This window comes from Lytechinus variegatus, chromosome 7, assembly GCF_018143015.1.
Source record: "Lytechinus variegatus isolate NC3 chromosome 7, Lvar_3.0, whole genome shotgun sequence".
In the NCBI taxonomy this organism is placed as follows: domain Eukaryota; kingdom Metazoa; phylum Echinodermata; class Echinoidea; order Temnopleuroida; family Toxopneustidae; genus Lytechinus; species Lytechinus variegatus.
The window spans coordinates 25,141,289-25,164,314 of NC_054746.1; the positions used below are offsets into that span (position 1 = coordinate 25,141,289).

Sequence of the window (23,026 nt, forward strand, 5' to 3'; positions counted from 1 at the left end):
TATGTTATTTTTCAAGCTTATGAAGGATGAGATGATTTTGACCTGCCTCTTTTCTCCTATCTCATTTTTGCACCATACAACACAAAGTCTCAAACACTTATCTATTCACTTTAGCGGTGACTTTGTTTTACAGTTATATAATGTATATTCTATTTTAGAGTGCTTTCCTTTTAGATTAAAGTATGTTAATCCAAATCATGTTAGACTCTCTCTAATGGACAAAATTATCTCTCTTGCCTGAGGCAACCATGAAATTCAAAAGTGTGTAATGTTCATCCAACATGATTAGGATTCTGCCACGAAGTGGATTTTAACAAAGAAACACATCACCAATACTTCAATTTGGTAAGTTTAACTTAACTGTCCAAACTTTTTAATTTTGGAATGTACCCTGTTTCCGGATAAAAAAAGGTTTCTTGAGGAGGGTTGTCAGTAGGGTTGTATATTCCATTCAATTAAAATCAAATGCTTAATCCTGAAAGCTTAAGGAGATCGTGGTACGAGTGTCCATTTGGGAATTTCCTACACATTGCAAATTAGTGTAATAAAAAGAGGTTATCATCAAGTTAAAAATATACACAGGGAGGTACAATATACATTACTGATCTTGACCAAGTAAGATAAACAAAGTTGAGGAGTGATGGTATTGTGCTTTCTTTGGTATTTCATTGATTTTTTTAGCATTAAAGATGGGACATTTGTGGATCTAGGGAATTGGAATGTGCTAGCTCTTTGCAAATAAACCAGTAGGCCTATACTTTTAGCCAACATTACAATCAGCCTAAGCGGTTGTAGAGCTCTGCAGTATGTCCACAGGAAGGCGGGGCAGTTTTTGAAAAATGGCCTTAGAAACACCGTCTGGGGGGGGCAGGAAGGCAGGCAAGGTAGGCACCCAACACGAATTGCCTTGTCGACTTTGGTTCACAAGAGGGTTAGGGTATTAGAGTAATGATTGGACAAAATGGTAATGAGAGTATGTGTAGTAGTAGACCAAATGGATTTAACTACCATGGTGTGAGTACCAGACTGTGTGGAATAAGACCAACTAGTACTAGAGTCCAAGTAGTGTGGACTTAAATTTGGACTTAAATTATGAAATCCTGCTGAACCTTTGAACTGTAAACCTGTCAACAGGAAATTTAGATGAAATTATGTTTACTGAGAAAAATGTGTGGTCAAAGTAGCACGACAATTTGACATATTTAATCAATTCTCTTAAAAGCGATATGATTATGAAACACAGACATATTGACTGCAAGGCGAGTCAGAGACATGACACACTTCTCATCCAAGAAGCTAAATGACTTCTTTTTTCTTTGGACTACATCTCTGCAACCTGTGAGAGGAGGATATGAGAATTCTCAGGATGATGTTTGTATTAGGTATTATGAGAAAATACTACTAAACCTCCGCAAATTTGTCCTGCCATCTTCAAATTAGGTCGTCGGCTGTTTTCCTTTCAAAAGTCATGCTAGGATTGAAGACGGACATCATGATTCTGGTTCTCCCTCGAGATAAAGGGAGACACAACTGTGAATGTGGTCTCCTTCACCGTAGGTCCTTACAAGTCTGATGTTTACCAGGTCTGCATTGAGATAATATTGATAGAGGGGGCTACTTGGCAAATAAAACATGACTTCTCGTTTGGTGATGGGGGCAGTCGTGATAATAGAATGTATAGACAAGGTGTTTGGAGTTTCTGCTTCTTTCTTAGAATAATTTTAATTAAGTTGCAAGTCTGCAGGGAGTTAAATTTTTGAAAGCCTGCAATGCAAAGTACATCATTCTTTCCCATGGTATATAGACATGTCAAGAGTTTCAATCGATCTGTGTCTTTCAATAGTTTGCTCTACTTATAAGATCACAAAAGTATGTTATCACTCAATTACTGCATGATTTCATGTAGGTGTGACCTCTTTTACTCTCTTGCCAATGAAATCCAATCTGTTTCTATTGACAAAGATTGATGATGAAAATGATTTCCGCCGAGTGTAAATCATGTAATATTCAGTACAAGTTCGTTTCTCACAAAGATTCCGCTCGCTGCCGCAAATTTGTCACTTCACAGATTAACTATTGATGGAATTATGATATCCACGGCGCAGATGCCCGGCCCACACATTCTGGTATTTCTTTTACTGCAAATTACCATTGATGCTCGGTTGCTTCATCGATGCAGTTTAAGAATAAGCTAACAGACTGACAGACAGAAACACATGGGTAGCAGAGCGGAAATGATGAAAAATCAAAGTGAATGAGCGGATTGAATTGAATGTTAGGGTTCAGGTTCTGAACCAAACCTGCCAAGACCTCACGTGGTGCCATCAATCTGTGCATGTAATATCACCTAAAACCAATCCCAGGTGATGACTTCCACTAAGACAGAGTAAGGAGATTTACACGCATCCAACTCTAAAGAGTCCATCACTCAGAACTTCCAAAGCAACGTTCATAAGTACTTTCAAGTGCCTTTGATCAATTTTCATGCCTCTGACTTCTTTAGGCTAGTACGGAGGCTTCACTTTGAACTGTCTTTCAAAATAATTTTCAGAAACTGGTTTTGAAAACCTAGCATAATATTGTAAGCATAGTAAAAGAGGAGGGGGTTCTTACCAAAAAAAGGAGAACATGGTAAAATACTCATACATACTGTATCTCTAAAGAGATCAATCAAATAAGTTGCCTTTAATGTTGCAAAAGTTAGACTTTTTATTTTAAAAATTACAGATGAAGTACAATGATGATCCCAAATTGGATGATTCTGACTTGACGGATGTTTATATGTAGAATTGTATACATGATAATGGTCTATGTTCGAAGGCCTATCTAAGGATCAAAGACTATTAGGAGTCATACCCCTTTCCTTTGAAAATGTAAAGTTTGTAAAACTTGGACATGCTATGAATATGATTTTTTTAAAGGGAAAGTTTCAAATACTGATTCCTCCTAATACTTTAATTATGTTCCAATTATACTTGGAATTGTAAGAAGAACAAGGGAGTTATTTTCAAGTTGGTAGAAACATGGAGAGACTTATCTGTCAACATAATCTTCTAGTCACTCCCGGTAAAATATTGCCATTCATTACCCAAGTGAAAGAAAGAATAACAATTATGTGGAAGGAATAATGTCTAAAATTTCAACACTTTTAGGGGTAAGGGTATCAAATCAAGATGCATGAAATAGGGATAGTAAAAGTCCATCTTTGTGCCCCTAGGTAAAATCTCCCCCACAATATAAATGTCCTCATTGATTTCACATAGGAATAGGGAAATCTCCCTTCTCAGCAGTACCTCATTCACAATTTCTTCATCTTCCTCAAATGTAGAAGATGAAAAATAATAACTGTTTCAAAATCCCAGCTGGGTATTGGTGAAATCTTGAATGAAACAATCCAACTCGTCGCAAAAAAATTCAATCCGCCAGATTATTTTTCCCACTTACTTCAAAATGGTATTCTAAAATCCATTATAAATAAGAGGAAGAAAATCTGTAGGATGTTGTCATATTCTTCTACTCAAGCAAAGGCAGAAGAAAGGAAGGGAATCCTCCTCAGATATGTAGGAAATTGTTCAATTGCAATGAATGGCTTAGAAAAAGCACTCAAAAGATAGTATTGTATCTTAGAATCTTCTGCTGTAAGCTGATTTTTTTCTACAATTTCAATTATTTGTTATCCAATTAATGCATTGCATTGTATCCCTTATGAATCCTGTTCTTTTTGTTAATTCTCAAATTGTGTTATGCTTTGGTTATTCAAATAAATAATGAAAATGTATTTTCAAGTGTTTTTTAAGGTTTATTGTATTTTTATTTTATCATAAAACACTATATGCTCAAAAGCATGAATTGCTTAATCTGGTTATTCAAAATAATCATAGATGTAATTTCAAGTGTTTTTCAGGTTTATTGTATTTTTATTTCATCATAAAACACTATAAGCTCAAAAGCATGAATTACTCATTTAATAGAAATATAAACAGTTATCCTTTTAGGGATACATTTGATTTATTATTTTCCACTAAACCTCTTTATGATCTGACATAATATAACTCATCATCATTCGGTTAGAGTTTAATATCAAAAAGACATGATGGAGATCCAGTATTTATCAATGGGAGATCTCAAGGCTATTCCATTCCCATATAGCCTACACCAATGGAAGTTTGTCATAAATGCATAAAATCCACCGCAACTAATCATATTAGTTGACACAATGATCAGTAGGAATATAGATTACTTATTATGTTATTGTGTTGCATAGAATTTAATCAATAATTCATGACATGCTTGTAATTATCATATCACTCAAAAATGAGAAGGTAAAGGCTGAAAAGGGCCACCTCAAAAACATGGAACTGAAGGATGAAGTGAAATGTCTGGTTAAAGGCATGAAGTGATCATTTAGATCATTACAAAATCATTACATTTATCACCAAATAATTCATCATGGTATTATTTGATCTTTTTTTCTTCTAAATGACTGAAAAACCCTAACAAACAGTTGTATGACAAATTATACTCAAAGCTTCACAACAATGATGATGCACCTGAATACATTTTAAAATCATCCCCACCTATGTAATTAAAGTGTGATTAATTTGTTGCAATATCACTCCTTTAAAAATCAAGAACCAGCATCAAGCATTTTAAGGGTTTCACTCAAGGCTTCCAACTCGTGTTAACCATTTTCTACATGTGCTAAAAAGGTATTTAACACAGGCTGTGTCAGAACTCTGGAATAGTCTCCTACACAAATTAAGTAAAGTTGATACAATTGTGCAATTTAAGTCTGCAATATCGTCATAGCATTTCAAGCAGCTTTACTGTGTCTTTTGTTCTTCATTCATTCTTTTCTAGGGTGAATCAAGACACCTTTGAAATGCATCATGTTTTTATCATGAATCATGGATACAACAAAGGCCTATTTAAATCCTAGCTTTAAGACCCTACTCTATCAGTATAGAGCTTGCAAAAGCACACCATAATATCTCACACAACCACACGTTTAAGTACAACATGATAACATGGACTAATTGGGGTCTAAAATCCCTGCTGCAATGGAGTAGCTCATAGTGCAAAATACAAGGTAGGGCTATACACCACAATCAATGGTATGCCCCCAGCTACTATGCCCCCCCCCCTGAAATCTTGTCATTTCACTCGCTGAGAGAAAATACACATTCATTTCTGGGTCTCTATGTGTAAAATAGGGACTAACCAGTGTTTGACATTAGGGACAGGATATAACTTATCAATATAATTATTAATATGACAACAATTCAATTTAGCATTATAAAAGTACAAATCAAAATGTGAATCAACAATAAGTACTATTGTTTGATAGTCTTCCTTATATACATTAAAAGAGAATCAAAAGTGCTATCCAAAATCAGTAAAAGTCAAGATTTTCTATAAGTGCAATTTCTGATATGCACCTAGTAAGACCAATAATTCAATCATATTAACTAGAATGAATAATGACCACAAGACTGAATCATAAACATGTCATTCTTCCAAGTATCTGGACAATTTCATTTCTGATTTGAAAACCTGTATCCAAATTTAGACCGTGAAATGTCCAAAAGTACAGTAAACCTTCATGACTACATTTCTTGTTGTATACATGATTATCAAGTATGCTGAAGAAATCGTTTAAACCCAATTCTGCAGCCTGGCAGCAATCGTATATGAAATCTACTATCAAAGTCGGAAACACTCTCCAAATGTTACATGCCATTACCCATGAGCCAAGGTTACGCCTTTCATCATCTCTTTCCATCTTCTATCGTTTGTTTCTTGGAGAAAAAGCAATCACAGAAATTTCACCTTTGATGCACTTGTTGCAATATCACATCAAGCCACTTAGTGCATTTTAGACGAAGGCACTTTGCAAGGTCTGTATTAAAAAAAATCATCTAAAATTCCTTCCCTACCATTTTAAGTCCCCCCCCCATTCCTTTTCCTGAAAATTATGACAAACAGCAAGCGTAATTCCCATACCCAGTGGATTGGTAATGGTAGAGTCATGCATGACTGTGATTTAGAACGCGAAGCCTCAATATTCATTTGATATACTCTTGGTAGTTTGGCAGGAAACAAGGCAAGCGCTATCCACAAGCATTTGTCCTATTCTGCAGAGGGATATATTCTGGGATTGTATATCTGATCTGCCAAACATTTTCTTAGGGTCATATTTCACCACGCGACAGGAATCCTACTTGTATGCCGGGCTATTAATGGTTTGCCATGGCACAATCAATTCTTCACAAATAGCTGCTAAAGATACCCTCTTTAAAGCTCAAGTTTGACCGTAATTTACTTTACATTAGAAAGGACATTCTCAAAACAAGAACTCTTTTGAGAAATGCAACTGTACTCCCACTACATGCTTGAACTGCTAATTAAACAAGTCAGAAAGCTTATGTCTCTACAAGCAAAAGGCAATAAAATAAGCTTTAGTGCTTGCATACGTGCTATTGCTAAGCAGTGGACTTCCATACTCCAATAGCATTTGAACTACACCTAAAGAATCATATCAAATGGCTTTGTGACAGAGTTGCTCAAACAAATTAAATAATCATAAAATTCATATCCAAAGCCATTAGTAAGTCCATGGTATATTCCCCTATATGAAAGATGAGCTTAAACAAATTTGTAGTATAATGCACAAGGAGTATTAGATTGATCAGTGCAATTATGTTACCACAATGTTTAAAAGAATTGTCTTGTAAGGTAAGGAAGGGAATTTGATATCTTTGTCAGTGCTATAATAGTATTCTGACTATTGCCTTGCAAATCTACATTTTATTTGTAAAACTTTAAAAACGTCTTTCAGCATACAACGAGAAAACATACATTCACTATGTACCCAAATATAATTATATAATGTATGCAGAAGGTTAAAGACAGACTGTTATAAACCCTTCAAGTGGCAGGTGAAACTAAATATGTTTCAATCAATTGCTTTCATCATTAAGAGTTTTTACTCACATTCCATCCAAAAAAAAATTAAAAAACACCTAAGGACAGAAAGGGACAGGTAACTCCACAGATTGTTATTTTTTTCTTCACAAGGAAATAACTATCTAACCATAAATTGCACTATTCTCTCCATTATTATGACTAAAAGTACATGATGAAAGTGCAAAAGCCCTTTTGAAGAGGTGGGCATGTGTAGTTTGCATGATATGAATCAGGCAACAAAGAGTAAAATGATATACATGATCGTATCCAACTTCACACCAAGATTACATCAATAGGAGTAAACAGTTTCAAAGACACGATAACTTCCATGATCATCAAATTTGCACATGACAGCATGCCTAGAAAGAAGAAGGGCTTTGTTAAAATGTGTCAAGCCGCCTGTTGTCCAGATGGTCATGAGCAAAATGCCCTACTTTCAGAAAAGGAGAATTTGGGAATCTGCAAAAGCCGCGTCACTAGATGTTAATGTTAAATGTGCATATTAAAAGAAACTTCAGAGCAAATTTATAGTCAATAATTTGTTATCTAAGTATTAAAATAATAAGTCAAAAGATGACTATGCAATATCAGAGGCAAATCATTTACACTGTAAAAATGTTGTTTAAAATTTCAAGCCGGTTGTTTAAGCTAGTCACTCTAACAAATATTGCTTAAAATTCTGAACAAGTTGTTTAAAGTTTTAACAATTTGTAGTTAGAGTGACTAGCTTAAACAATGTTCTATTTTTTTTATATGTATTTTTACCTGACACTAAGAAAATATGAGCTTTTGTTGGTAAGTTAGAAGAGGGCAAGCATACAATTGGGATTAGTAGTAAGGGTCTTAATATTGGCTTGAATTACAGTGGCTAATTTGAGCTGATGTATATGTGACTGTAGCTGAGATCTGATCTTGAACAATTAACTATAACTGAGTTTTGTGACTCCCATTGTATCTTTAGAGGCATTCAGCAGCAATACACTAATCATTATCCGGTTAATCTGAAATTCGAACCTTGCGAACAAAGCTCACATCACCTTCCTGCAGCAGACAGATGAAAATAATGAGAAGGGGCAGAAAACATTTTTTAATTCTCCCTTTCAAGCAATTATGTGACTACTTTTGCAAATGCATTCAACAACAAATGAGACCTGTTCAGATTAATTGCAAGAGATCAGCATACATGTGGATCACAATTTTCTAATCAATTGCTACTTAACAAACTGAAGTGATGAAGCTCTGGCTTTCAATGAAGTGAATCAAACTGAGAGACAATGGAAATGAATCCCACGTGGTTATGAGTGATGTAAGGTCACTGATCAGTTCCTAATATAATGCAACTAGTGAAAGTCATTCTGGAATTAGGCTCATTTGTGCTGTTTAACACGATACCATTCATGAGATCGACAACATAAAGATGATTGTCATGGAATTGATGATAAAGGATATCTTTCCATTTACCCTTCCAGAATCTACGTACTGATCCGCCCATCAACCACTAAACAGAATGCTGGCAAGACACATAAATGATAACAGCTTTTTAAATGTTTTTATCAAAGTGCAACAACTACGTTGTAATATATGTAATATTCTTGAGCTAATTGTCTTAGGTCATTTTTGGCAAAAATCTAAATATAAAAATTTAGTCAAACTAAAACCTTTTATGATTCATCCCTGCATTTAGTCTATTCATATCTAACTAAGATGATTCCATTCTAATATAGTAATGAAATAAATGAAATCATTCCTAACTACATTATTATGAATTGACTTGAATATTTGAAATTTGAGTAACACTTCAAATCAAATTTACATGTTACACATATTGAAATACCCCCTAAACTTATTTTGTGAATGAATATCTAAGAAAATTGTCACTGTGTAAGGACATCAATGGTGAATACATCCTTTTGCTTCTAAGCTGAAGATATTACACCAGACCTGATAAAATGCAATATCTGAGGATGCTTTACCATATATTATTCTATATTTTACTCGCATATGTCAAGATTTTTTTCAAAACCAATAATGGAACTAGCCAACCATCAAATCAGTGCTTGGAGGTTGATCAGATTTCATCACAAGACTGAATTCCTAGATTATCTTTTTGTTGAATGATTTCAAACCACCGATGAAATATTACTTGTGGTGAATTTTAGTCACTCCTTTGATTTTTATTTAGAAAGTCAAGTCTTTCTGTTAAAAGAAAATCATTACAGTTAGTACAGACAAAAAAATCTTGCTTAGCCAGTTGGTAAAATAAGAGAAAGTGAGGAAGAACATATGGCACATGAATGCATTCACACACATGTTTTCAAAACTATCATGACCACTATAGGAAATTTAGTTTATGCAGTTTGAACATTTCATGATTTTGATCTGTCTGGGCTGATTTCCCCCAAAACACCAAACTTTGCAGCTCATACTGTGAATTGACTAAATAAAAGTGCAGAAAAAGTTATCTGTCTGCCATCAATCCTTTTGGTATTAATATAAAGGATAAATAAGAAGTATGAAAAGAGATGATTGTACACAATAGAGAAGTAATCAAACAAAGACTTGCTACAGACGTGTACGGTTCACAAATAAATACAGTAATGACTTAGGTTTCGGCATAGCCAGTCCTCTTTAAAAACATTAAGACACAAAGACAGTATACAAGGATTGTCAATGCACTCCTTGTATGATACCTGAATTGAATACTATATCATTATGAAAAAACACAATTTTTTGTGGTCAGTAAGAGTGAAAACAAAATACTTGTAACATCTGTAAAAGAAATTACCCACAAATTACTACTTATTTTTCACAAGATAAGATCTTTCTCCGGGATTTAACGAAAATCACAGGAATTTGTGGAGTGAGAAAGAAAATTAGAAGGGCTTTTTCAGTGTGAGGCAAGAAGAATGCACATCCTATGTATAAAATATAAAAATCTTGTTGCTGGACCATAACTACAAGAAAATTATTTGCTCCAGGCAGGTGTGGGTGAGTGAGATGAATTATCAGGTATTCGGGGGGGGGGGGGTCTGAGAAAGATTTGCAGTAATTTTGAGTCCGCTAATTTACGAGTATTTCTGTGAACAGGTCAGTACGAAAAAACATCATGAATATTTCATCAACCAAGAAAGGTCCCCTGACCCGAATAAAACATACGAGCAAAATCATTTCCATACTGAAAAATCACAGGTCTTGTTTACATTGTTAAAATTTTTAAGCTTGCAAGCCCTCCTTGTAAATGCTCTATGATTTTTTTTTGTCCTCTTAGCCTGACAAGTTTAAAATGAACAAAACAGTAGAATTATATAAGTTTACTACAGTGTGTATGCAGGGAATGATTTTGCTTTACAAATATGAATAGTATTTTTGGTCATAAGAGAAAAGCTCTCAACTTAAGTAATGTACAGTCCTATGTAAAAATATGCTAAATTAAAGACTTAATGCATAGCAGTCTTTCAAAAATGTGGAGCAAATGTGGAGCAAATTGCGGTGTGATACCAGGAAAATCATTCCCTGGTATATGGTTTTAAAATTAAACTTCTACTAATATTACCACAAACATACCCATGAGAAGGTGACATTCGTGATCTCAACATTACTTTTTCCACTAATCAATATTCAATCAATCTTCCGGATAAAAATAAAATGCAGTGTATCATACACATCACTGTTTTTGTCGATGTTTCCTTATTTATCCAGTATAAACATAAACTAACTATAGGCAAAAATTCTAATAATGATGATTAGAGATTTTCAAATGCCCCAGAGAGTTTTACTGTAAGGCAATATTGTTTGCTCAAATACTTAAATTCTAAGCAAATAAAAACTGTACCAAAAGAAAAGCTGTGTTCCCAGTAAAAACTTTGTAAAATAGGGAAAATCCACATTAACGCAATTTAAGAGTAAGTTTATGGACAGGTATGTCCACAAGACAAGCAGATGACAAGCATTTACTAAAATCTAAGCTGGCGTCTTGTTGACCCAATGATATTAATGCATTCTAGGCAAGATTTTAACAAGCTCACAGTCTGGGTCTTAATTGGGTTATGATTTCTACAGTAAATTCACAGAGCAAAGTATTATTTATTACTGTCATAGACACTTTACAAATCTGTAGCTTATTTCTTCCAAGTAGTTATGAATATTTTAAATATCCTTTCTTTATATTTGTTATATTTAACTTATTTTTACAACATGCTGAAAAACTATTTTTTTTAATGTGTTCTTTATGTTGAACATTTGAATCCATCAAACAAATCTAAAATATTCTAAATAAAAACATATAAAAATATCTTTAAAACTTGTCAGCTCTAGATAAAAAAAGGACTGTAACTATCATTTAAAAAAAGAATGGGGAAAAATATGTTTGAATAAATGTTGTCATCAAATATGTTTAATCATCAGTTGGAAGTGGAAGTGTTGCTTGATTTCTTTCACTCTACCATTTTTCCCCATTCAGTATCTCAAGACAACATTTAGTTGATATCACACTTCTCATTAAGTTAGCCTCAAAAACTTGTGAGAGAGCATCAGTGTCATCCTTAAAACCCCATTCAAGAACCATTTCTTGCACCCTTTCTGTCATTTCCCTGTAAGGTGTTAAAGAGTACGATGAATATTTGATGGTAAAACTGTTGCTTGATTGCTTGATCACTCATTCACTTACACTGCACTGACAAGGAATGGGGCATTCACGTGGGAAACTAAAAAAATCATTAAGCTCCACAGACTAAGGAAGAATAATAATAAACCATGTCTTTATTATTTTTTTCAATATATTCACCGCACAATGTAACTTTGATGCAGGAAACAGCAATTCATCAAGTTCAATTGAGCGAGAAAGCTAGCCTATGTCCATAAATATTTACATTAACAGGTTTGGTCAAGGAACTGTTCTGCACAAAGTTAAATGTATTGTTTAACATCCATTTGACTTTAAAATATCTGAGCATTAATGTCCCGATTTTTACTGAAATAGATATGTTGTAAACCTGAAGCCCTAGAAAAAATTCCATCCAAATTTTACTACACTATGATTTTCAATTACTGTCCACATCAGAGAAGTCAAAGGAAGCTTGAAAGTGTATGCACAGACTGTTTTCTAGGTGCTTTTTAAAAAAACATATGAACAATACGAAATACAATCAAAAGGAAGGATTTTTTTAAAACAAGACTTAATCATATTGTGTTAATCAATATCTTTAATTGAGACCAAAGACCCTGTTTGTGCTGTACAAACACATTACAAGACTGACTGGATTATATTCAGGAGTTGCATGCTACAAGTTTCTCAAGGATTCAGCTGAATAATTTGCCTTACTTCCTACATTCCTTGTACCTCAGGGAAAAATTAGGTATTTCAGTGAATTTGGGGAAAGGTGCTGTAACCGCTCCTGAGTAATGGACACTGCTGAATTGCAGATTCCTTGAAATTGAATCATTGGAGTTTGTAGTAGTTCATACTGAGATTAAATGGATATGTTAATCTGATAGGAAACGAGCTTCACGCCCATGGATATTAGGATGAATACTGACATGTTCCGGCACATCATTTTACTTAGCTTTATTTTGATGTTTGATTTTATAGCATTCTGTGTTCTGACCAACTATGTAGGGTATAAATTTTTAGCTTAAAAATCCCTTGTACATGGTTATGACTGTGTAATTATCACGCCTATCAAAAGATTCATTCATTCAAATATCAAAAGGCAAAGCCAGACAAATTTTCCATTGAACTAAGCACTGTCATTCCAGTTGCACCGGCTATGTTCAATATCCAGAAACTATTGTTCAGTGGGTTTCTCCTAAACTGCATGAATTATAAATGAAACACACCAAAGAGACTCCACGCCAAAGGGAAATGAATGAGGTGATTCCAAATCACTAAAGTGCAACATCACATCTATTTGCTCATGATGCATTTTGTGAAAACATCCTCTCCATGCCTCGTCTTGCATGGCAACCCACCCGCTCCATCTCGTGTTTTTGTTTCATTAACTTCATCTTCATTAGGCTTGGTAGTGGGTCACAGAAGCAAGGCACTTTAGGGAAAGTCCTCTCCCTAACCGACAAAATTTCAGAATTATGGAAGTGTGTCTGGCCCCATGACTATGCAGAGGGAAGGCCTAATCTGATTACACCGGCAACGTTCAAACTGGAAAAGCAGTGTGAACATCACCCCTCCAAGGAAATAAAGTAAAGTGGGCAAGCGGAGGAATGTGTTTTACATGGGTCGTTATCTTATCCCTCGTGTGTTGCGGCGCAGCGATTAACAAACCCCCGGTGTGGATATTTTCTGCTAGATTAGCACCCGATATGGAAGGTGATTTTTAAACTTGGTACTTTAGCAGTCAATGGAGGAAAAGTTTAGGGATGCAAAGAGATAACCTTGTAAAAACATTTGCTTGACGTCATGTAGAATTACCAAACTGCTCACATTAATGACTTTATCATGATGGAAAGTTTTTTTAATGTAAAGGATGGCAGCAAGCTTCTTTTGGTCAATATTAGAATGCCCTTTGTAAGGATGAAAAATGTTTATGTTATTCAAAATAAAAGTCGCAACTCACTCTCCTGTAGAATTTCAAATGTAATCATCTGACATGTTTACAACACTCAAGGATTTTTCCTGTTAACTCCACTAACACTCCCCTGTTCAGTTTGCCACCCCTCCCCCTCTTTCACATTTCTCACTCATTTTCATCTTCCAATAAATTCTCCCATCTTGTGTATCTCTCATTTCTGTCCCACTTTTGGACAAACCCTTATACTCCTTCCCCCCATCTACTCCTTCCCCCCATCTACTCTTGATGTGAATATACTGAGCCGAGTCTTATTTTAATTTTCTATATTCTTTCTTCCTTATATATTCCTTTCCTTTTCCTTTGCTTTCATTTTTCATGTTTTTTATTTTCTTTCTTAATTCCACCTGATCAATTCCCACTCCCTGCCTCCCTTGTGATGAAGCCTTGGGAAAGATTAAATATATTTGGTAGGTCTTTGAATTTCATACTCCCTTATCACCTTGTCATGTATAATCCTTAACACATTGGAATTGTAATATGCCAGGAAACTGTTAAAGAACAATTGGCAACGGCAAATGCTAAATTTCTGGAACAGTTTTGCTCTTTGCTAATCAAATGCCATGATCTACAAAGCTTAATCCTGAAATGTCAGAAATAAGACTATGATTAAAAACAACTCATATGTTTTGACAGCATAGATATCACTTACTCCATGCATGTGAACTAACAGCGTGTCTGGTTTGGCTACAGAAGTATCATAAACTGTCATGCACGTGATCAATCATATAAACAGAGTAAGAAATGCAAGAGTGACCACGGCTCATCACTGCCGACACTGCCTGATTTCACGCTTGACATGTGCTTAGACACTAAACACAGCTGAGGCTGGCCTTTGATTGTTGAACCTTTGGAAAGTAAGAAGGTGTTGAAAGTGTTTGGTAATGTTGTTTTGACTAGATACATGTAGAAAGGCCCCCATAAGAGTACTCTAATTCTCTTATTCATCTAAGTTTAATGAAGGAACTCCATGGAATAATGTAAGGTCTACGTATCGAACTTCTGGAAGACAAACCCTACACTAAAAGTTACCTTGTACCTCAAAGGCTTGTGATAGATTAATCCTAAGCTTTCCTCTAAATTACTCACCATGGCATAATAGGACCCTTTTCAAATTTTCTTTTCATATTTCTATTATATTTGAGAACTAATTGAGGAAAAGAAAACCATAAAAAAAAAAGAAGATGAGAACAAATGACGCAAAAACGTCCACGTGCGCTTTCTCCTATCCAATGTGTACTTTAGCTCCATCATATGATTAAAACTTCACTATGGTCAATGCCTCCAGCAGAAATGCTTTAGTATCTCCTTGTAATATCTTTCCAATCTCTTAAGTAATTGGACTGAGTTCTGTATTAAATATAGGTGTACTCTGTTACCCCTATATATTGAAAATAACATGTTTTTTTTTATATCGACTTCTAAGACTCAGATACATGATTCAGAGCTTCTGCATTATAAGTAAAATGATGATATTCATTAAAATACAAGCTTACAAGTGCTTTTTTACAAGAGATGTGGACACTAATCTAAAGTCATTCCAATGATAATAAAAGAAATAATCTTAAATCTGATATCATATATTATAGTTATGTAGGTGTATTTTCTTTTATACCCTTTATAATTACATTTCTTCCCTTTTTACTGAAAATTTAAAATCATTTATATCCTACATATATTTTTTAATTTTCTGATAGGTGTGAAGGAAACTAATCCAACCACTGAAAAATGCACAGGTAACCTGCAAATACAAAATACCAATATACAATAAGAAAATAATAGGAAAAAATATTTATTCTTTTGTTGTCATGAATCAAATGACAATTAACATGAAACTATAATACCAAAGCTTGTTTTACTGCCTTTTTTATAAGTAAGAACTTTGGCTGCCCCATACCTCCGCAATATTGAGCAATTTATCAATCGGAGACATTATTGGCTGGCATCTAATGATGCTGGACTGTACAATCTGGGTTAAAAACAAAATAAGAGCATCCCACTTTGACCTATTCTGATGATTTTGCAACTTCAAAGACTTGAAAAATAAACAGGGCTTTTCCACTCAATAAAATGCAACGGTGAGACGAGGTTAAGTGCCATTGTCGGTGCTTTCATAAAGAGTTGTGGATTTGTTTCTTAGTGGGAAATTTAGGGAGTCCGGCATTAAGGATGGCCTGATATGAAAAGTATTGCTAATGCACGATTTGAGACTAGAAAAAATGTACAGTACATCTAAAAATACACATTTTCTCATCTAATGTGAATCAGTTTGGAAAATGGGCCCAAAATTTGATTTTGTCTCTCGCGGTGAATGTCCCGCATCAATCACGAGAGGAGACATGGTTTGCTAGTATTACTATGCTACAGCATTATGAGTATGCGGCCTGCCGATGTAAATCCAGAAAGTGATGTAGATGAGAACATGCAACATAAGTTGGAATTAAGTTACACTTTGTTAGCGATCCTAACCCATTAGACTGGAGGCTAAATGCACAGATGTGTTGCAGAACAAACAGAGGACAAGAGACCGGGGTAGGAAGAGATTGATTTACACTTGTCATGATGAAAATTTAAAAAAAAACAATCTACTATGAAAAGGATTGAAATGAGGAGGCTCTTGTTTAATAATTCCTTTTAGTGTCTCTTTAAAAATAACAAATAAACTCCACCTTCCATTGAATAGAAATCATGAAAATGATAAAAAGAGAATATGAAATTATGATCAATTTTTTACTATACACGTTATACACTGTTATGAAGTAGATGGACATTAAGGTTTATCATCACCTACCATCACCTGTAAATGTTGAAGATCACTTTTAAAAGTTTTAGTGACAAAACTCATTGTTGAAGAGGCAAAATATTACAGGGGAAGCAGCTTATTAGACTTACAAATTTGAAAATGATCTTAAAGTTTGACAGATGATCATATTTTATTTCAATAATCAATGAAATCATTCATTTATTTATTATTCTTACAAAACAAGCATGCATTTCATGAGAAAAGTACCCAAAAATGAGATCTGAGCACACTCAAACAGCAAGGTTTCACATGCCATTTGTTCCTTAAGAAAAATTGTATAACATTTCATTCAAGAACACAATGCAAGCAATACTATTCATCTCTCAACATGAAATAAACTAGAAAACCCAAGACATGGATTACAGAAGGAAACGTAGTATTGAAAGTTGCGAGATGTCACGAAAGCAAGCATTTTTTGTATCATGAGGAAATGATGATCGACAAACCTTTTTCAACAAGGAATATTTGCTGATATTTGTAATCGGATTTGATATGATATAAGCAAGCCCTACTCCATAGATGCATGCACATGTAGTTATTAGATACGATCGGCAGCATTAAGCATTACAAATTGGTCTAGAAATCGCGTCTCCTGGCTGAAATGAGGCTCTGCTGAATCGTCTTGATATTGTCCAATTTAACTGGTGTGGTGTCATGCAGAGATCTGTTTATGAATTTCAAACAACCCTGAGTTATGATCAACAATGAGATCGCAAGATCTTTCTGGTGGGGTTGAACCTACGCTTCTTACAATAATCTTGTTATTATCTTTCATCATTTGAATTATTTTTTTTTGATGCAACAATTCTTTTGAAGAACTGGTTAGTTATTACTTTATGAAATCCATATATTTTTTGATAATGAAATCAATATTTTAATTTCTGCATTCTATGTTCTCTTCTGTATTAGATATCATTGGCAAGTAACCACACCCAGGAACAGACAATAATCCAATTTGAGAAAGCAAACTGAAAAAGAATCCCTCAAAGGTAAGAGAACTACTAATATTGAACAGATCATTCCATCACCCCCCCCCCTCCGTCCCCACACAAACTTCAAATTATATATTGTGAACTGCCTAAAATGAACTTCACAATCAAGACTGAGTAAGGGGAGTGAAGACAGAGCTGAACGAGTATAAATATTTAGAACTAATTTCTTTAGAAAGTTCTTTAGCGACGTTGAGAAAAAGGAAGCATTTGTGTCATTCCACTTGATGCCTTTCATATGAAAATTATCCAAACCAATGTAATCTTCAAATATTCTTAGACACACCTCACCAAATGTATCATAAGGGGTGTATGGAGGTTTAAAAAGTATATCAAACTATTTTCATAATTCGGGTGAGAAATATTAGTAAGAAAACTGTGGATAACTTCAACAGCCTCTAAGCAGAATAGTATCAGATGTTCAGATTTAAAAAAAGAATATCAAAGGCTCCTTTGGATGTAGACAGGGTTAGGGTTAACTCTTAATAAAACAATAATATTCAAATAAATTTAATTAAATAAATGAGATTACATAAATACATCAAGTAAAAAGAGATCTTTATCCAACATGGTTTTATGGTTGCACTCACTCCCTCATGAAATAATATGTTGCATGATTTCATTGGTCAACAGCTTTGTTGAGCTGTGTTACAACAAGAATATCTCCTGCCATGGATCCAATTCTTTACGACTTCATTTTCTGTTGACTTCTACAATAAAAATCTAACAAACACAAGACTGCCATATCTGAACAAGCCTCAATACTGTCACTTGCAAAGATAATCATAGAGGTCGTTCCGACATGATAACCAGAGATATTTCCATCCTTTTTATTTTGCTCCTACCAGATGAATTCCCTCATCCTGGTTGTCATGGGCCTGCTCCTCTTCACAGCAGAACTCATCCCAGCCGCTCCTGCCCCTTTCTTTGACGAAGACGCAATGGACCTGATGGAGCCTGTCCTCAACTACCAGGAAGACCAGACCGTAAAGCGAAGCGCCCTCATGCAGAAATCTTGCATCTTCACCTGTCTAGCTTGCTCTAAGAACACCCATATGCAAACGACGGACTGCATCTCTGGTTGCAACGGCGCAGGGCGAGACCCGAGCCAGGCACGAGCATACAAGGCCTGCCACATGTACCTTCACAGTGGACGTAAATAAAACCATTTTTGAGAACTTCAAGACTTCATCCATCCCTCACAAAAAAACTAGCAGATGATAATATACATGCTTTAATATTTTTTAAATTTCCATTCAATCGGTCACTTTTTCGATAGTTTGCACCGCTGGGGAAACACTTTCACCTTCTTCCACGAGACTTTCACATTTAGTTGATTTCTTGGGGTGTTAATTGTCAATCCCCTTTTCCTTCATCTACTTCAAGTTACGCTCTGCCATTTACTCTTCACGCAACTATCAATGCCCCTCTATGATTTCATCACATCTTAAGATGTACTTTAAAGTGTAGATTGATTCTCTTTATAAATAGAGGTTATTGGCTATGATTTTTCCCAACTTTGTTTCTAGTTAGATGTATAAGCACGAACCCACTATGTATTGCACATTTCTCAAATTTACAATATGTGAATTGCTTTGTAAAATTTGTACAAAAAAAGTAATATACCAACATAATGTAAATACAGAGTTGCTCTATGCCTGATATCTTTAATTTTGATTTTTACATTTTGGAACCTTACATCTAAGCACACAGTAGTAGTTCATTTATAAAAGATTAAATTAGTTTTATTTTGTATATTCATGGATGTGTCTGAAAGTGAGAAAGAAGTTTAAATATCCCTGTCATAATGACAGAGAAGTACAATATTGACCTTGCCATTTTCATTGTGATATGAGCTATAGTGTTGCAATAAGCCATTCTTTCTCCATAGCTGTAGTTTTCTACTGTCTTAAAGTGTAAGACCCCATTCTCATTATATTTTCTATAATTAGCTTAGTGGAAACTGGTTCAGGAAACCAGTTTGGAAGATTGATTTGCTAGCCTTCCCATCTGATCACCCCAAAATGGTTTACAAAACTACTTCACGTAAAGCAGTCTTGTTGCTACAGGAATGCTCTCAGTGGGGTGATGTTTGAAATCGCAGTGTAGACGTTCTATACACAGTGTGTGGAATAGCGCGCCAAACAGATTCCCGAAGAATGGCTGGGTCCTCATCTACACTTAAACTGGTTTAATGAGGCAGAGAGTTCTTGAAAACCGCATCACAAGCATTCCTATTACACGATCGACTAGTCTCCACTAAACTGGTTTCCACTTAACTAGTTTTAGGACTGTAATGAGAACGGGGTCTTAAGGCCTCATCACACCAAACTGGGTTAGGCCAGTGTGTCCCAAACCATACAAACACAAAAGATCTGTTATCATGCTGAGCATGGTGTGAATTTAGTGTGAGATCATCATGGAGATTACCAACTAATCCATTTGTTTTATACAACATCAGGCCAGAATGAAGCCTCAAAGAGTTTTTGGTGTGACCAGACCTTTACTCAAACATTTCCATGCTCTAATGGAAAAAGATAAATATAATAGTACAAAAACATATTTCGTACTAGTGATAAAGCTTTATACTGGGAGACGCTCTCCTCACTCACAATGGAGAGGCTGTCTATGCTGGAGAGCTCTCTCCTTACTATCAATGATCTATCAAATTTTCATAAAAGCCAGCTTAATCAAAGAAATGACTGGATCATTGATCAATATTCCCCAGGTATATATAGCTACCAATGATCATTCTAACAAGAACGAATACGGAAGTATTTATCTGGACCAAACTTCTTGCGCACGAGTGAGGATTGTGTCTTTAATTGTAAAGTTCTCCTCAATGATGGGAATATACGGTAATATCTCCCAGATTTTATAGGGCTGATGTTCTATTCTACCTATTGATTCTCATGAAAGGGTTTTTATTTCATCGAGAAGGGCATTTTTCAAGAGTTATCATCAATTTTGTTATGAATAATATCAAAATATCCCAAGATCATAGATGACATTTTAAGAGTCAATATATCATTTTAAGGGATAGAGCTTTCTTTCTCATACCACTTAATAGAGAGCTTCTCATTTACTATGGAGCCACTCTCTACAGCGCACCAATTTCTTTCAAAATGCAAGTCAAAACACAATGGAGAGCTGAGAGGCTTTTGTCTAAAGTTAGTGGACCGGGGACAGCAGCATAGTGTCTTGACTCTGTACAACGACATAATTATTTGCGATTGTTCATCCCATGCAAATCTTTGGATGATCATCTATCCCGGTGCACCAACTTTCAACAAAAACATCTCAGCTCTCCATTGTGATTTTACTCTGAAAGGAATTGGTGCGCTGTAGGGAGTGACACCATAGGAAATATGCAAACTCTATACGGTTATAGAGACAAGACAAAATCTGTATCTACACAAATATACCCCCCAAAAAAAAAAAATCAAAAAAAAAATGAAAGAATAATAATGAGAATCATTACTTTTACTGCTTTCAATTTCAATGGTAAAATTACAGTGCAGATTTAATGAGAAAACTGTAGATGCTTTGTCTATGATAACCAATGGATGAGTAAAACCATTTGATAAAAACAGTTAGACAGAGAGAAAGACCATCATAAACACTCGCTCATTTTCAAGAAATCTTACATTAATATTATGAATATGCAGTATCGTATCAAACAAAGGGAGATATATGTTTATAAAAGGTTTTAAGTTTTCATTTTAGTCTGTCAGAGTATATATTTTTGTTAAGAACTGTGTGAATTTGTCACACAACATTGTTTTACATTTTGTTGACATTTGTATGCCATTCATTCCACTACTCTCCCACTTGTAGCTGATGATTTCCACAAAGTCAAATAAATAAAACTTCTCAATTCATACATATCTCTGCTTCGTTTCTGATTATATTGTCTGCCTGTGTCCCATTAAAATGAAGAGACAGCATTAAATTGAAGTGTAAAGGCTCATTCTCATAACATGTGAGAAAGCTCAACAACATTTTTTGTTGTATTTTAAAAAAAATAGTGAGACACATCGCACCAATTTACTTCCAGGTCAAAAAAAAAAATGTGCAGACAAACCCATGACAATAAAATGATTCCAGTATGTCAAGACTCCTGATGAATGATATCACTAGGTTTTCCATGCAGGCAACTCAAGACCAGGGGAGCATTTCATTAAGGACTAATTGTCAGATGCATTTTATCCGACGGTAATCATAGTAAGAGTGCATCTCAGCCAATCAAAAACAAGGAAAGTTGTCAGATCTGACAACTTGTTGGACGAAAAATGTTGATGAAATGCTTCACAGGCTTACTCAAGACAAATTAGTTTGCCCTTGCATGGTGTAGAGTTGTGTGTTTTCTTGTGACTTTGAATACAACCAAATTACAGAGCCATTTTGCTAAGCTTTGTCAGACTGTCTGCACAAACCTTAATTTAATATGCAATGAACTGAAAACATAAAATTATAAAATTAGATGCATACTTACTTACTTGCCAAGATCTCCATTCAACAAAATATAGACAAGCCATCAATATTCCTATGTGTCCAAAGTTGTACATTTAATAATTCTGTTTACGTTGTACTCAAATTATATTTTCCTTCTATTTAACTTTTAACTGATATCAACAACAATAAATTGATTAAAGACTCATTTTGTACTTGTAAAACAACAAAAATAGAAAAATATTGTTGTCTCATAATCTATTTCTTTGATAAGAACAAAAGATCCCACCATCTGTTCGCAGGTAGAAAATTGTATATAGATAGGACAAGATGAATGAGAATTGAAATCATACAATTTATAATTTTGTGTATGATACAAATTTCACTCATGAATATATCGTAGCGACATTTTGCATCTGAATGGGATATTCATATAGACTAACATATTTTTTTCTTTTCTTTACCTCTTCCTCTTTTCAACTGTTTTTCCTCCTCTTTCTTTCCATCTTCCACCCACTCTTAATCTGTGTAATATAATCTCTCTGCCCTCCCTCTTATTTTCTTGACTTTAATCTCAATTATTCTTTTCATTTCCCTTCAGATTCTTCCTACCCATTTTACGTAATCAACCATCCTCCTTCCTCATCTCCATGCTTAATTTCCTGTTCATTAATCTTTATCTTCTTTTCTCCATCCTGGTAAACTATTATCCTTCTTGCGTTGATTAATTTTGTTTTTGTTTTGCTGTCATTTCGGATATTTGTCTTTGTTACATTTTCAATGAAAAGCCTTTAGCTCAAAGTAAAAAGGAAAAGGACAGTGGCATGGAAGCTAAATGTCAAGTATTGTAATAAGCAGCGGAACCCAGGTGGGTGTTTCATAAAGCTGTTCGTAAGTTAAGAGCGACTTTAAGAACAACTGGTGATCTATTTCTTACATGCAAACCATCGCTAATGAATATAACATTCGCCATAAGAAAGGATCACCATTTGTTCTAAAAGTCGCTCTTAACTTACGAACAGCTTTATGAAACACCCACCTGGGGGCCGTTTCATAAAGCTGTTCGTAAGTTAAGAGCGACTTTAAGAACGACTGGTGATCCTTTCTTACACGTTATACCATCGCCAATGATGTATATCGTTTACAAAATGAAAGGATCACCAGTCGTTCTTAAAGTCGTTCTTAACTTACGAGCAGCTTTATGAAACACCCACCAGGATGGATTGAGTTTTAAG

General features: G+C 34.7%; 1 long non-coding RNA gene across 1 annotated transcript; it reads left to right on the forward strand.

Annotated features, from left to right (window-relative positions):
* The first annotated feature begins 13,775 nt into the window (after window positions 1–13,775).
* LOC121418835 lies at window positions 13,776–20,738 on the forward strand. Its single transcript, XR_005970519.1, has 2 exons — window positions 13,776–17,339; window positions 18,188–20,738. It is a non-coding gene; the product is annotated as an uncharacterized LOC121418835 (long non-coding RNA).
* The last annotated feature ends 2,288 nt before the right edge of the window (window positions 20,739–23,026 follow it).